Below are 15,867 nucleotides of genomic sequence, written 5' to 3' on the forward strand. Positions count from 1 at the left end.
AAAATAAACTCAAAATGGATTAAAGACCTAACTGTAAGTCCAGAAACCTTGTAAGACTAGAAGAAAACATAGGCAGTATGCTCTTTGACATAATCCATAGCAATATATTTTTTTGGATCTGTCTCTTCAGAAAATGAAACAAAAGCAAAAATAAACAAATGGGACCTAATTAAATTTAAAACCTTTTGCACTGCAAAGGAAATCATCAGCAAAATGAAAAGACAACCTACTGAATGAGGGAAAATATTTGTAGTTAATATGTCTTATAAGGGGTTAATGTCCAACATATACAAAGAACTCATGCAACTTGGTATCAAAAAAACGAACAACGTAATTTTAAAAATGGGTAGAAAACCTGAATAGACTTTTTTTTTTTCAAAGAAGACATGCAAGTAGTGAACAGACACATGAAAAGATGCTCAACATCACTAAGTATCATGGAAATGCAAGTCAAAACAGAATGATATATTGCCTCACACCTGTCAGAATGGCTATCCTCGAAAAGATAAATAAATAAAAGATAAATAGAAAAGATAAATAAGTGATAAATAAGGAAAAAAGGGAAAACTAGTTCACTATTGGTGGGAATGTAAATTGGTTTAGCCACTATGGCAAACAGTATGAAAATTCCTCAAAAAAATAAAATAAAACTACCATATGATCCAACAATTCCACTTTTGTGTGTATACCTGAAGAAAATGGAAACACCAATTCAAGTAGATATATGCACCACAATGTTTATGACAGAATCATTTACAACAGCCAAGATACAGAAGCAACCTACGTGTCCATTGACAGATGAACAGATAAAGAATATGTGTATGTACATATATATAATACTATATATTATATGTATTATACATGTCAAATATAATGGATATATATGATGGAATATTACTTAGCCATAAAAAGAATTAAATTTTGCCATTTGCAATAACATGGACGGACATGGAGGGCATTATGCTTATTAAAGATAGAGAAAGACAAATACTGTGTGTTTCCACTCATATGTGGAATCTTAAAAATAAAGCAAACAAATGAATATAACAAAACAGAAACAAACTCATGGATAGAGAACAAACTAGTGGTTACTCATGAGGAGAAGAGTTGGGGGAGGGGCAAGTGGGGGAAGGGCATTAAGAGGTACAAATTACTAGGTATAAAGTAAAAAAGCTGCAAGGATGTAATGTACAGCACAGGGAATATAATCACTATTTTATAATAACTTTAAATGGACTATAATCTAAAAAAAATTGAATCACCATGTTGCACACCTGAAACTAATAACATTATAAATCAACTATCTTCAATAATAAAAAAGAAAAAAAGAACATTGCAACAGTTTGATGATATCTACATGTACTGATTTTAGCCTGAACAGAAGAGATAAGGCAACCCACACCAGCAACCTAAATAAATTTTTTTCACAAATTAATTCAAGAAAATAATAGTAGAGTGCATAAAGTGAAACCCAAGTTAATTATACAAAGCATTCATAACTCATAGATTTAACGTATCTTAAATATCAAATAAATGCAAATTGAAGGGAACTACTATAGAAAATCATATAGAGACTCTGAACACTTAAAAGAAATTTGGAGATGCTACAGCATAGTGGAGGACTTATTCACTCCAGATCTCTCAATGACTCCACTGCACACACAAAGTCTTTGGAGGCCCCCAGGAACAAATATGTTTCAGTCTTATGTACCAATTAAACCTATATCTATAAACTACAGAATACAAATCATTGTTCTGTCATCTAACAATTTGTTCTAACTTGCCTGATATGCTTACTGCTCTGAGTTACTGCATTTACACAGGATACTACTGTCATATCTGTTTTTTTTTTTAACCACTTCTTTCATTGTTCATAACCTTCTCAAATCTTTATCTTTCTATCATTTCTAAAGTCATAAAATAAATCATGAGCTGATCTGCTTTTAATCATAAAACAGGTACCATTTAATGAGCTTCAAATATGTGTTACGTTCTATACTTCATCTTAAAAAATAGACATTATCTTTCATTTAACAGATTAAGATACTGAAACACATGAAAGTTGTTTTCCTTCCCCCACAAAGACTTTATATAGTAAGTGGCCTAGCTGGGATTTGAACCAAGGTCTGTCCAAGTCCCTGATGTATCCAAATTAACTCTCTTTTCCAGACTCTCTTCCAGATTCTTTTCTAAGCATCAATAAACCAATAATAAAAGTCACTTTCTCTAAGTGCTCTTGCTATAATTGTTCTCCATGATAGAATTCCAGCTTAGTCTTCAATTATCATTTATATATAAATTATTTCCCCAAATTGCATTGGTTCTTTTTTAAGTGTGTTTATGTGGATTTTGTAGTTTCCACTATTGTCAAGCAAATCTGTATCGTTGATTGATTTAACAATACATATTGATTTATGTGCTGAGTTGATCCATTATGATTCTCTGTTCCTTTAATGCAGCTCTATTAAAGTATTTATGTTTTTTACAAAAGTTTCTTAACACACCCTAGCAAGCCTCAAGGTCACCTATACTAAGCCCTATAAAAATCATTTGGGATTCAGCGATATCATCTCTGTACAGCTGCAATTCTTAAATTCATGTACTCAGTTTACAGAGATGTGCCCATCTGTTTGTCCATTTATGTTTATTTTGCCTTCATTATCCAACAGTCCTCTTATGTGCATCCTTTGAAATTCTCCATAGAACTTGATACTGTGGCCAGTCAGTGCGTGCTTATGCTTCACTCACCATATCTATACATACCAACAAAGGTGAGAATTAGATCATATGTACATGCAGAGGATGATTAAGCATAGGAAAAAATGTTTTATTTTAATTACCCACATGGAACCAAAACATGGTCTATTAGCACGCAAAGACTGTGGGGTCTCAAATGCACTAGAATCTATCTATAGTCAAGCCTCAGACATTCTGGTCACCAAAATCACACTGCATTCTTGAGGTGGGGTTGGAGGACCATAATACTCAAATTAAAAATAGCAGTACCCTAAAATATGCATGAGGCACAGGTAAGATTGGCACAGAGTTAAAATATGTTTAAGATGGCTAGCTCTTGGGAGGCTTTCAACAAATGTTTATTGATTGAATAAATGCCTAAAAGATTGCTTTTTGGTTTTAATGCTGTGATTCAGTCTATATAGAAATGGAATGGAGTAGAGTTGAAGGGAATTTTGTTCTCTGCAGATTATCCACATATTTTATCTCAGAATTACACTAAACTCAGAAATCCAAACTCAATAACTTGGTTATATACAATCCAATAAAAATCCTAATGTCATGTAATAAAAAGCATATTATAAATATCATTTTTATTAATGTATGATTTTCAAGGAAAATATAATATCTTGGCCTATTAAATACAAATAAATTCACCAAAACATCAAAAGAGTATATAATTGAAAGGAATAGCTAACTTGTTTGATTTTATTTATGACAAGCAATGAAAATAATAAAAATATGAACATGGTCTTGTTCTAAGAAACTTTAAAATTCTAACAACTGTGTAGTATTTTGCCCAACCTATAACAAGTCTTTTTAGTACTTTACTTTTTAGCAAAAAATTGCTATTTCCAAAGACAAAAATCTAATTGGATATGATTAAATCATTTTCCTTCCAAAGGCACTGAAAAATGAAAATAATTTTAATGTCCATTACTGAAAAGTTGCTACTTTGCAGTTAGTACAAAGCGTTATTAATTTCAAACAAAAGTTTTATTCCTTTCTGTTGTCTGACCATCAGCATTTTATTTTGGACTTAATTAATCTTCCTTAATGTACTTTTTGAAATTCAGCATATCTTTAAAATAGTGATCATTTTTCTTTATAGTAACTAAAACTAAAAATTACTAAACATTTATACTAATTATTTTATTCTTCTCCTCAGCAATTAATGAGCACTAGGCACTGAGCTAGGAAAGTAGTTACAAAATCATAGTCACCAAAGGATCCCATTTATTAAACAATAGTTCTAGATTGCAAGCAATCTTCTGCTTGCAAATATCAACTCTCCCCCAAACTCATCATATTTAGTTAAGACAGCTTCACATAAATCCATAAAGCTCAAATAAAAATTCACTTGAAATTCTCTAGAATGGATTTATTTGCTTGTGCAGATATTAATTCATCCACTCTTACCACGGCGGTATGTCTCATTGACATTTTTCTTAAAAACTGAAAGTGATGAGTGAGGCCCTAAAATGTAACCATTCTAACATTCCTGATAATACATTTTATTTTTTATTGTGAGAAGATTGACATATAACATTATATTAGTTTTAGGTACGTAACATAATGACTCCATATATGTACACACTGCGAAATGATCACTACTATACATCTAGTTACTGTCTATCATGATACATAGTTACAATTTTTTCTTGTGATGAGAACTTTCGAGACTCACTCTCTCACTTTTTCATGACCATGCTCTTAGCAACTTTCAAATATATAATGCAGTATTAATAACAATACTTTTTTTTTTAGGCAGGACATTTACCACGATAAGGCTGAAATAAGGGATACATCAGTAACTGCAGTGAAACAGCTGGTAAAGGAATGATTTATGGACCCAGGTACTCACAACTTGAGCAATTTATCATAGCAGTAGACAGATTAGGGACAATAACCCAGGCCAACAGCTTTGTACACAGCAATCAGAAACAGAGTCGCTCTATTGGAGCAAGGCTTCAAGCACATCATGAAGTCAAGGGGCAAGTGTGAAAGGAGTATGATCAGCCATAGGCAAAAGTAAGGGGTAGGTGAAGTTTTCTGCAGTTTCAGCTATCTATAGCTGATTTGTTTCTACTGATGTTTTGTGCCAACCCTATTTCTGCCTCAAGCAATCAATAAATGCTCATTTGGTTTCCTTTAATATCCTCAGGTCCACACTCACCCTCATTCCACTTCAGCTTTTCTACCTGGAAAATTAAAGTTATATCAAAATTACCCCTAATAACTATCCAAATAAACAAACAATGTCCTGACCTATATTTTGCATTCTTTACATTTCAATGATCTACACTAAGAAAGCAGTTCCATAACACATTCACTCTAAAATGCCAATGCTAGGGAAAAAAATTAAAGAGCATTACACTCAGGAGCATTTGCATTTCTAAAGCTCTCCAAGAATTTTACCAATGTCTAAATGTTAAATTCAAGGAGATGTGATGTTAAACACAAGTATGAATTTTTTAACATTCCAGAACCATTTTGATGACAGCTATAGGGACCATTATTCTTTTCAGTTACTTATTCTTCTATTGTGATCATAAACCAAATAAAAACTCTACCCATACGCGATGTGGGAGGACTGTTGATAACTTGCCTATCTTTTCAGACACAGGCAAATGCACATGTAAATGTAATTGTGTATGTCTCTTAATATATTTCTCAATATGAGGGTAAATCCCTATGTACAAAATCATCCATGAGTTTACTGAGGTGTTGCAACTTCTGCAGGATTATATTCTCCAGGATTCATTTTTTTTAAAGTGATCTAATATAAAGCAATTTAAAACATTTTAGTAAAGGAAAAAAAGTAAGAGAAAGCAACTTACTTAAGTGTTGACTCAGCTAAGACTTAATGACTATGAATATGTTAACTACTGAGGCCTAAGTAAGGATGAACCTGCATGGAATTTCCCTTATCTGTTAAAGTGTTCTTAATGGATTGTTACTGGCGTTAGGAAAGTTAGAAGTTCTAGGGTCATAAGAAAGCCTACCTTTTAATAATTATTCTTATCAATTGCCATAACCATTTCTTTTTTTTAACATTTTTTTATTGATTTATAATCATTTTACAATGTTGTGTCAAATTCCAGTGTTCAGCACAATTTTCAGTCATTCATGGACATATACACACTCATTGTCACATTTTTTTCTCTGTGAGGTATCATAATATTTTGTGTATATTTCCCTGTGCTATACAGTGTAATCTTGTTTATCCATTCTACAATTTAGAAATCCCAGTCTATCCTTTCCCACCCTCCACCCCCCTGGTAACCACAAGTCTGTATTCTCTATCTGTGAGTCTATTTCTGTCCTTTATTTACACTTTGTTTTTGTTTGCTTGTTTGTTTTTTGTTCTTGTTTTTGAGATTCCACATATGAGCGATCTCATATGGTATTTTTCTTTCTCTTTCTGGCTTACATCACTTAGAATGACATTCTCCAGGAGCATCCATGTTGCTGCAAATGGCATTACGTTATCGGTTTTTCTGGCTGAGTAGTATTCCATTGTATACATATACCAACTCTTCTTTATCCAGTCACCAGTTGATGGACATTAAGGCTGTTTCCATGTTTTGGCTATTGTAAATAGTGCTGCTATGAACATTGGGGTGCAGGTGTCATCCTGAAGTAGATTTCCTTCTGGATACAAGCCCAGGAGTGGGATTCCAGGGTCATATGGTAAGTCTATTCCTAGACTTTGAGGAATCTCCACACTGTTTCCCATAGTGGCTGAACCAAACTGCATTCCCACCAGCAGTGTAGGAGGGTTCCCCTTTCTCCACAGCCTCTCCAGCATTTGTCATTTGTGGATTTTTGAATGACGGCCATTCTGACTGGTGTGAGGTGATACCTCATTGTAGTTTTGATTTGCATTTCTCTGATAATTAGTGATATTGAGCATTTTTTCATGTGCTTTTTGATCATTTGTATGTCTTCCTTGGAGAATTGCTTGTTTAGGTCTTCTGCCCATTTTTGGATTGGGTTGTTTATTTTTTTCTTATTGAGTCGTATGAGCTGCTTATATATTCTGGAGATCAAGCCTTCATCGGTTTCACTTGCAAAAATTTTCTCCCATTCCATAGGTTTTCTTCTTGTTTTACTTCTGGTTTCCTTTGCTGTGCAGAAGCTTGTAAGTTTCATTAGGTCCCATTTGTTTATTCTTGCTTTTATTTCTTCTAGGAGAAAATTTTTGAAATGTATGTCAGATAATGTTTTGCCTATGTTTTCCTCTAGGAGGTTTATTGTATCTTGTCTTATGTTTAAGTCTTTAATCCATTTTGAGTTGATTTTTGTCTATGGTGTAAGAGAGTGCTCTAGCTTCATTGTTCTACATGCTGCTGTCCAGTTTTCTCAACACCACTTGCTGAAGAGACTGTCTTTATTCCAAAGTATATTCTTGCCTCCTTTGTCAAAGATGAGTTGACCAAAAGTTTGTGGGTTCATTTGTGGGCTCTCTATTCTGTTCCATTGGTCTATATGTTTTGGTACCAATACCATGCTGTCTTGATGACTGTAGCTCTATAGTATTGTCTGAAGTCTGGGAGAGTTACTCCTCCAGCCTCTTTCTTTCTTTTCAGTAATGCTTTGGCAATTCTAGGCCTTTGATGGTTCCATATAAATTTTATTATCATTTGTTCTAGTTCTGTGAACTATGTCCTGGGTAATTGGATAGGGATTGCATTAAATCTGTAGATTACCTTGGGAAGTGTGACCATTTTAACAATATTGATTATTCCAATCCAAGAGCATGGAATATCTTTCCATTTTTTAAAGTCTTCTTTAATTTCCTTCATCAATGGTTTATAGTTTTCTGTGTATAATTCTTTCACCTCCTTGGTTAGATTTATTCCCAGATATTTTATTACTTTGGGTGCTATTTTAAAGGGGATTGTTTCTTTACTTTCTTTTTCTGTTGATTTATCGTTAGTGTAAAGAAATGCAACTGATTTTTGAATGTTAATTTTGTAACCTGCTACCTTGCTGAATTCTTCAATCATCTCTAGTAGCTTTTGTGTGGAACTTTTAGGGTTTTCTATATATAGTAACATGTCATCAGCATATAATGACACTTTTACCTCTTCTTTTCCAATTTGGATCCCTTTTATTTCTTTCTCTTGCCTGACTGCTGTGGCTAGGACTTCCAGGACTATGTTGAATAGGAGCGGTGATAGTGGGCATCCTTGTCTTGTCCCAGATTTTAGTGGGAAGCTTTTGAGCTTTTCAACTTTGAGTACTATGCTGGCTGTAGGTTTGTCATATATAGCTTTTATTATGTTGAGATATGTTCCCTCTATACCCACTTAGGTGAGAGTTTTTATCATAAATGGGTGTTGAATTTTATCAAATGCTTTTTCTGCATCGATTGAGATGATCATGTGGTTTTTGTCCTTTCTCTTGTTGATGTGATGTATTACACTGATTGATTTGCGTATGTTGAACCAGCCTTGCGTCCCTGGGATGAACCCCACTTGGTCATGATGTATAATCTTTTTTATGTGTTGTTGGATTCTATTTGCTAAAATTTTGGTGAGGATTTTGGCGTCTATGTTCATCAGTGATATTGGCCTATAATTCGCTTTTTTTGTACTGTCTTTGCCTGGTTTTGGTATCAGGGTGATGGTGGCTTCATAGAATGGGTTTGGGAGTATTCCCTCCTTTTCAATCGTCTGGAAGAGTTTGAGAAGGACTGGTATGAGTTCTTCTTTGTATGTTTGGTAGAATTCCCCAGTGAAGCCGCCCGGTCCTGGACTTTTATTTGTAGGGAGGTTTTTAATTGCTATTTCTATTTCCTTTCTAGTGATCAGATTGTTCAAGTGTTCAGATTCTTCTTGATTCAGTCTTGGTGGACAGTATGTTTCCAGAAACTTGTCCATCTCCTCTGGGTTATCCAGTTTGGTTCCATATAGTTTTTCATAATATTCTCATATGATATTCTGTATTTCTATTTTGTTTGTTGTAATTTCTCCATTTTCCTTTCTTATTTTGCTAATTTGTGCTCTCTCTTTTTTCTTCTTTGTGAGTTTGGCCAGAGGTTTGTCGATTTTATTTACTTTTTCAAAAAACCATCTTTTGGTTTGGTTGATTTTTTCTATGGTCTTGTTAATCTCTATTGTATTTAATTCCTCTCTGATCTTTATTGTTTCCTTCCTTCTGCTGCTTTTTGGGGCTTTTTGTTCTTCTTTTTCTAGTTCATTCAGGTGGTGGGTTAAATTGTTTATTTGAGATTCTTCTTCTTTTTTGAGGAAGGCCTGTATCGCTATAAACTTCCCTCTTAGCACTGCCTTTGCTGTGTCCCATAGGTTTTGAGTGGTTGTGCTTTCATTATCATTTGTCTCAAGGTATTTTTTAATTTCAGCTTTGATTTCCTCATTGATCCATTGTTTTTTCAATAACATATTGTTTAATCTCCATGCGTTCCTGTTTTTCTCCTTTGTTTCTCTGTTGTTGATTTCCAGTTTCATGGCATTGTGGTCAGTAAAGATGCTTGAGATAATTTCTATCTTCTTAAAATTGTTGAGGTTTCTTTTGTGCCCAAGTACATGATAGATCCTGGAAAATGTTCCATGTGCACTTGAGAAGAACGTATATCCTATTTTTTGGGGGTGTAATGCTCTGAAAACATCCACCAGATCTAGCTTTTCTATTGTAGTATTTAATTTCTCTGTTGCCTTGTTTACTTTCTGTCTGGAAGATCTGTCTAGTGATGTTAATGCAGTGTTAAAATCTCCAACTATGATTGTATTCCCATCAATATCCCCCTTTATCTCTGTTAGTAATTCTTGTATGTACTTAGGTGCTCCTATATTGGGTGCATATATACTAATGAGTGTAATATCCTCATCTTGTATCACTCCTTTAATCATTATAAAGTGTCCTTCTTTATCTTTCTTTATGGCCTTTGTTTTAAAGTCTATTTTGCCTGAAATCAGTACTGCAACACCTGCTTTTATGGCTTTTCCATTTGCATGGAATATCCTTTTCCATCCTTTCACTCTCAATGTGTATGTGTCCTTCTCCCTAAAGTGGGCCTCTTGTATGCAGCATATTGAAGGTTCTTGCTTTCTTATCCAGTCTGCCACTCTGTGTCTTTTGACTGGAGCATTTAGTCCATTAACATTTACAGTAATTAATGATAGATGTGTGTTTATTGCCATTTTGAACTTATCTTTGCAGTTGAATTGGTATATCCTCTTTGTTCCTTTCTTCTTCCTTTTGTGGTTTGGTAATTTTCCTTTGTATTATCATGGATTTTATTTAATTTTTGTGACTCCTTTGTAAATTTTTGGCTTCTGGTTACCCTTTTTTGTAAATCTATCAACCCATTACTATAACTGTTTTTATTAAACTGATAGTAACATGATCTCAAACCCATCCTACTGTTAAAAAAAATTAAAAAAGAAAGAAAAAGCATATTCTATACTTCCCTGCCTCCCTCTCCCACTCTCAGTGATTTGTATGTCTTCTTTTATAATTTCATGGTTACTTTATCTGTAATTCATGAGTTATCACCTTTCCAGTTGTGAGTTTCTCATTTCTGTAGCATCCTGCTGCTTTTCTATTTAGAATAGCCCTTTCAATATTTCTTTTAGCATGGGTTTAGTGTTGCTAAACTCCTGCAGCTTTTTTTTTTGTCTGTGAAACTCTTTATTTCTCCTTCTATCCTCAAGGATAGCCTTGCTGGATAAAGGATCCTAGGCTGCATCTTTTTTTCATTCAGGGCTTTGAATATATCTTGCCACTCCCTTCTGGCCTGTAGTGTTTGTGTAGAGAAATCAGCTGAGAGCCTTATGGGAGTTCCCTTGTAACTTACTCTTTGCTTTTCTCTTGCTGCCTTTAGAATCATTTCTTTATCCTTGACTCTGGCCATCTTGATTATGGTATGTCTTGGTGTGGGTCTATTTGGGTTCTTCCTGTTTGGGACCCTCTGAGCTTCCTGTACTTGGATAGCTGATTCCTTCTTTAAGTTTGGGAATTTTTCAGTCATGATTTCTTCAAAAACCTTTTCAATCCCCTTTGATCTTTCTTCCCCTTCTGGGACCCCTATTATGCAAAGATTGGGACGCTTTATATTATCCCATACAGCCCTTATGCTATTTTCATTATTTTCTATTTGCTTATATTGTAGTTCTTCTGAATGGGTGCTTTCTATTGCCCTGTCTTCTAGATCACTAATTCGTTCCTCTGCATTATCTAGTCGGCTTTGCACAGCTATTAGATCATTCCTCATGTCTGTCAATGAGTTTACCCATTCTACTTGGCTCTTCTTTTTAGCTTCAATTTCATTTTTGACATATTTTATATCTCTAAACACTATCTCTTTTAATTCCTTCAGCAATTCGATCACTCCTTTTTTGAAATCTTGATCTAGTAGGCTATCGATGTCTATTTCATTGATCTTTCTTTCAGGGGATTTCTCTTGTTGTTTTAATTAGGAAAGGTTTTTCTTCTTCTTCATCTTGCTCATACCTCTTTGGCACTGTGGTTTATGGACTATCAGTTGTTTATTTTGGTCCTTAAGGATTTTATCCATCTGATGTCTATTTAGGAATAGAACTTAGGAAAAAAAGAAAAAAATATGAGAGAGAGAGAAAGAATTTTAAAAGAAGGGAGAAAGAGGGTTTGAAAACAGTGTATAATGAATAATAGAAGAGTGAGTTGAAGCAGAGTATTAATCGGGTTGAGACGTCCTTTTAAAACCTTTACAAAAAAAGGGGGTGGAGATGAATAGATGTATTTTAAACCTGTGTCTAATCAATAGCAGGACTTCAACAGCTAAGAGAAATAGAAATGAATTAAGAAGTAAAGATTAAGAGAGTAATAGAAAATAGAACAGGTAAAAACAGATTTAAAAAAAAAGGGGGGGTTGTCGGTGTTCTCCTGGAGTCTGTGTGCTTTCTATGTGAAGTCTTTCTGTCTTCGTCCTGTTTTGGAAGCTCAGCTTGCTGTTTTCAGAGGCTCTCCGTTGGCGCCCTCTTCTGTGCTGCTCCCAGCACCTGTCAGCAAACAGATCGTGCCTCCTCCTAACACTGGGTCAGGTGCAGCTCTCTGCTGTGGGCAGGCGGGTCACTGCCCCTCCGGATGCCGCAGTCAGATGTTGCAGACTGGCCAGGTAGGAGGGTGGGTCGTGCCCCCTCCCAGCACCTCGGTCAGGGGCTGTGTTCCTGCCCGAAAGGTGGGGGGACCTCTCTCCCTCTACCTGCGCTGCCGGTAGTTCTGCTCTCTGTGTGGCTGTGCGCTCCGCCCTGGTCGGCGCTCCGTAGGTGGACTCAGGGAAGACCGAGGAACAGCCCTGTCCCTGCTCCGAGCCAAAACCCAGCTCCTTGTTTGTCTTTGTGGAGCAAGTTCTCTGAGGGACCAGGATGGAAGGATCCTATCTGCCCCGGGCTGCAGGCCAGTCTCAGTCTGGCCTTTGAGGCTGCTAAGCCCTTCGGTGCGGATGCAGGTTTCACCCCCTCCCCCGCCTGAGTGCTCAGCATAGAGGATATGTGGCTGTGCCTGAGCCCCGCCTCTCTTCCCCCGAAAACTTTCCGCGGGATTTCAGAGATGGGGGTGTGCACCCTTCCCCCGAGAGCACATCAACCTTGCTGTTTTACGGAGGGCCCAGGTTGTTCTGCCCTGTGCACCCACAGCCATGGCACGCAGCCCCTTGCGTTCCCCCGTGGCTGCCTCCATGCAGCCACTTCCTTCCTCCGTCCGGCTTGTGCAGCCTGGCCCTACTCGCCGCTGCTGGCCCGCGTCTCAGGCTGGGTGTCGGGGGGACGCTCTGTGCCCATTTAACTTAGTTCTGTTAGTCAAGGGCTGCTCTGTACAGATCCGAGCCTCAGAGGCTCCCCCTCCGTCCCGCTGGCCTCTCAGTTGGAGAGGGGAGACCCAGGGAGCGAGCGCCAGTCTCCTTTGCCACTCCCTCCCCGCGGGACCCGTCCCGCGCTGCTTTGCCTTTTGTTCTTTCTTTTTTCCTTTTCTCCTACCAGATTTTTGGTGTCTTTATCTTTTGAAGAGGGCGATGTTCTGTCGGAGTTCCACAGGTGCTCTGGTTGGCTGAGTGGGTCTGTAGATGTGGGTCTTGGTGTATTTGTGGGAGAGGGTGACCTGCGAGCGTCCTTCTACTCCGCCATCTTCTCTGTCCCTCCGCCATAACCATTTCTTTATCTCATCACTGGAAAAAGTAACTAGTCTCTTGATTATTTTCAAATGTAGGTCAAATCTATGAAAATTTGAGCATCAAGATACATAATGATATAATGAGTTCCAATTTATGGGATGAAATAGAATCTATGTGTCCATAGAGATATTAATTAATTAATTAAAGGAAAAGTGCTTCTTTACAGCAAAATATTAACTAATAAATATGAATGATTGATGAAGTCAGAAAATCATTATGGTATTCAAAATTAATACATAGAAATTTGGTGAGGAGGAGTATGTTCACATGGTCTCAAAGTATTTCCCATAAGTTAGTAAGGGAAAATTACTAACTTTGCAGTAGAGAACCTGGCCAATTCTACCTTAATCATGTGACCAAAGTCAACATCACTAATTTGGGGACAAACTACCATTATTCACCTCTTCATATACACTGGAAACAATGTAATATCTTTTTACTGGTTTTTTTTGGCCAAAAATGCATATGTGAATCTAATTATGACAAATTGTAAAACAAATCTAACTGGGGGATAGTATACAAAATAACTGGTACTCTTCAAAAACATAAAAGCCAAGTACGCAAAGAATGGATGAGGAACAATTCCCAATTAATAAGAACTAAAGGGACATAAAAACTAAATTGAATGTACGATTAGATCCTGGAATAGATACCAATGCATAAAAGACATTACTGGGACAATTAACAAAATGTGAGTATGGATTATGGGTTAGATAGTAGTATTGTATCTTTGTTAAGTTTCCTGATTTGGGTAATTGTACCATTGCTTTGGAAGAGAATGTCCTTGTTCTCAGGAAATACACATTTAAAAATTTAGGATTAAAGGCATTGTGCCTACAGCTTATTCTCATATCGATAATATAAAACAATCTGTGTATACTTAATAAATACATATGATAAACTGAGACAAAATGTGAACAGTTAGTAGATTTGGATAAGGGGTGAGTAGGAAACACTCACACTATCTTTCAAGTGTTCTGTAAGTTTAAAATTGAATAAATATATATATATTTAATTTCTACAAGTAAACATCCAGGCCCAATTGATTACACAGATTAATTCTACCAAGCATTTAAATAAGAAACAGCACCAATCTTACAAAATCTCTTTCAGAAAATACAATTTATTTTGTTAGGCCAATATAATACTGATACCAAAACATGCCAAAGATATTACAAGAAAAGAAATTTACTGAACTATATCCCTCACAAACATAAGCAAACAAGCCCTTAACAAAATATAACAAATTTAATCCATCAATATATAAAAAGGACAACACATCATGAGCAAGTGGATTTTAACCTAGGGATGCAAAGTTAATTTAACACTCAAAAATCAATATAATTCACCATGTTAGAATAAATTTATTTCTAAATAAGTTCATATCAATAGATGCAGGAAAAGCAAAATTCAACACCCATTCATGATAGAAAAACAAAGTCGTAGCAATCTATCAGTATAGGGAAACTCATCAGCCTGATAAAGATGTCTACAAACAATCTACAGCTTCATAATTTATCGTGGAATACAAATTCACTTCAGTATTGGTTTAGCAAGGACTATGTTAGCATTAAATTTCTTAGAATATTTTAGAGTTCCTAAGTATCTCCCACCAGTTAATAATTATGACATTTGTTGCACCATTTGATGTTATTATGGCCAACAGATAGGAAAATTTGAATTCTGCCTCACCTCACTGCTACCTTTCTCCTGAATTCCTTAAAGGAAGCATAAGTACAAACAGTAATCAAAAAGGAAAGGAAAGTAGTATTTTATTAACTACAACTGATTATTTGACTTAGAATTTCAAAACAAAGAATTCTGATTAAGTGAAATGGTATACACTTCTCTTATAAGAATATTAAACCAAAATGGCTTCAGATCAAAGCAGATAATGAGGTCTTCTTAATTATTCACATTCCCTTCCTATCTCACTCCCTGCCACCACCATTTTCTTGCTTAAACCAATAGTTTTGATGAGATGTGGAAGTTTACTTGTTCCTTTTTGCATTGTAGCAAAATAAGAAACTCATTCATATATATATTGATTAACAGGGTCTGGAGCTTTAAGAGGGTTCCCATGGCAGTGGTTAGCAACTGGGGGTTCTTCAGTTCAAACAAGAAGAGTTTTGAAGGGACTTGTAATCATGGAAAATTATAATAAAATCAATTTCCAGAGTTTTGACTGTCTTTCATATTTTTTGAACACTTGACCAGCCTAAGAATTTATCATGCAGATTTTCCTTTCCCAGTTGCCCTTCTCCTACTTTACAAAAGAAATACATGCATCTTATGCATGCAGAACCTTGCCATGGTGAGTTGCCTCAAGTTCTAAGAACCATTAATGCAGCTAAGGGACAATTCCAAAAAAGGAAGCTGAGAAAGTAAAAGATAGTAATGAAAAAAAAACCCATTTCCGGGACATTTACTGGTTATTGGATTAAAAGAAAATTGGGAAAAGTGGCCTAAAGCTATCAATTGGTGATCATTAAAAACAATTTTTGATAATTCAATCAGTGATCTTTAGCAGACAAGAAAGAAGAAGTTCAAAGTAACTTTTTAATTTACATCCATTTTTATGTGGTGTTTCAGCACTTACATTAATGAAAAGGAAAAATAGGATAGACTGGTGCTGGACCATCTCATTTAACAATAAATAGATATCTGCTTAAAATACATAAATTAATTGAAAAAATGTCCAATTTATTATTTAAATAGATTTTGATTATTATCAAAATGTTTAGAGTTAATGTTCTTTTGTCTATTTTGAACTAGTAATAACAATAAGATCAGAGAGAAAAATAAAGTAAAATTTCTGACTGTTAAATAATATTTTTGTTTATTTCTTAAACAAATGATGATGAATATTCAATTTGATGAGTATCAGATTGCTATTTCATTTATTTTCTATTGGATATTTTTTAAAAGATAGTTTTGTTTTAAAAGCCAACATT

Source organism: Camelus ferus, chromosome 14 (genome assembly GCF_009834535.1).
Source record: "Camelus ferus isolate YT-003-E chromosome 14, BCGSAC_Cfer_1.0, whole genome shotgun sequence".
In the NCBI taxonomy this organism is placed as follows: domain Eukaryota; kingdom Metazoa; phylum Chordata; class Mammalia; order Artiodactyla; family Camelidae; genus Camelus; species Camelus ferus.